Source organism: Pristiophorus japonicus, unplaced genomic scaffold (genome assembly GCF_044704955.1).
Source record: "Pristiophorus japonicus isolate sPriJap1 unplaced genomic scaffold, sPriJap1.hap1 HAP1_SCAFFOLD_52, whole genome shotgun sequence".
Lineage (NCBI taxonomy): Eukaryota > Metazoa > Chordata > Chondrichthyes > Pristiophoridae > Pristiophorus > Pristiophorus japonicus.
This window is the reverse complement of record NW_027254426.1, coordinates 4,219,725-4,221,562: the sequence shown is the minus strand read 5'-3', so window position 1 is coordinate 4,221,562 and position 1,838 is coordinate 4,219,725. Positions and strand designations below refer to the sequence as shown.

Sequence of the window (1,838 nt, the reverse complement as noted above, 5' to 3'; positions counted from 1 at the left end):
GGCTTGGCCTTTTCTCATCCACACCATCAGTTTCCTCTCTTTGCTCTCTGGTAATTATCGATGCAGAACAATTCACACAGATGCCATCGAGGCTGTGGTTTTACAAGTAGCTGTTTCTGTTTCACACTGTTCATCACAGCTTGTACTTCAGTCTTGCCAGGTAAAAAGTGCGTTGGCATTGCAATGTATGAATGTAAAATGCTTGGCATGGAAAGAAAATGCAAAGTTTTGTCGAGTTAGCGAGTAGGTGACGAGGGTTGGGGTTGATGGACGTCGCTTTCAATCTTTGAAATTTCACCAAGCAAAGAAACGGTGAATTGAACTGTCCCTATTAGCATTGTGTTCGCGTTAAATCACAGCAATATCCGCAGGCAGGAGCTGAAAAGGAATTAAAACCGAATACCGGCTTCGGGACAATCAGAATACTTCGTCACAGACAAGGCACCGGAAGGCTGGAAGGTAGATCACACCGGTTGTGGGAGAGCTGGTTGGTGGTGACATGGAAGTGTCTGCAGTGTGAGGGACCAGACTGCTTCCACACATCCACAATGAATGTCCCACCCTTTACTTGGGAAAAGTACAACTGAGAGTGGACACGTTCCATCCCGGTCAGAGCAATCTGAAGCTTTAACTGACTGACACCCTGGTTTGGGATGTCTTGCAGTGTGCAATTGTGTCAGTCTCTGTGGCGCAATGGATTAGCGCATTCGGCTGTTAACCGAAAGGTTGGTGGTTCGAGCCCACCCAGGGACGAAGCATTTAACTGTTTTTCCCCGTGGATTCGATGCTGCACGATTCCAGGTTGTCATTGTGCGTTTTGGCTGCGTGAATATATTCCACAAACATTGCCAGCTGTGCTGTTATCCAGTGAGTTCCCACTCCAATATTTTTATGAGCATTCAGTTTGAGTGTATACAGAACTGAACAGAGATATCAGAAAATTTAACAAGGTTGTGGGACATTGTTTTTTGTTAATATTGAACCACTAATATGAATAAATCCATTTCTTCAAATATTTAATTGAACATGTTTTCAAAATGTTTCCGCGCAGTTTTGAACCAGGGACATTTCGCGTGTGAGGTGAGTCTAATAACCACTACATTACGAAACACTACAGCAATGTTCGGAACATAACCAGAGCTTTAACGTACACAGCTGGCCTGTCCTTCAGGACCTAGTTTTATGAGAATAGAGTGATGGTGCTATATTTAGGAAGGCTGTGAGTGTGGCAGGAATTGGTCTAGTGTTTCCCAGACTTTACACATAGGAACAGGAGGTGGCCATTTAGCAGCGAGTGGTTAGGATCTGGAATGCACGGCTTGAAAGGGTGGTGGAGGCAGACTCAATCTTATCTTTCAAACGGGAGCTGGTTCAGTGTCTGAAGGAAAAACAATTGCAGGGAAAGGGCGTGGGAGTGGGACTCGCTGAGAGTCGGCACGGGCTCGACGGGCCGAATGGCCTTCCGTGCTGTAACCATTCCATGATTCTATAAGTTAGTGGTACATTTCATAGTGTGGGTGGAAGCAGAACATTGCAAAGGGACATGGATTGAGTCGGCAAAACTAGAGGCATCTGATTCAGGAGATTCGGGGGGCGCGGAAATTCGGGAGTTTAATGAATTTGAAAGGAACATTTTTGTTTTGTGCAGTTACGGTCAGAGAATTGTTTGTGAAAAGAAATTTTTGAACAGAGGAATGCAGCATTTAATCTTCTGCCTTAACACTTCTTCGTGGGTGTCGGGGTCACATTTCTTTTCGAGGTTATTCTTCTCAAAAAGGAGTTTGATGTCGTCCTTCAGACTAGGGGGATCAAGGGCTATGGTGAGAAAGCAGGAATGG

The 1,838-nt window shown here is 45.1% G+C and overlaps 1 non-coding gene across 1 annotated transcript; it reads left to right on the top strand.

Moving 5' to 3' along the window:
* Positions 1-679: 679 nt before the first annotated feature.
* trnan-guu (transfer RNA asparagine (anticodon GUU)) lies at positions 680-753 on the top strand. Its single transcript has one exon. It is a non-coding gene; the product is annotated as a tRNA-Asn (tRNA).
* Positions 754-1,838: the final 1,085 nt, after the last annotated feature.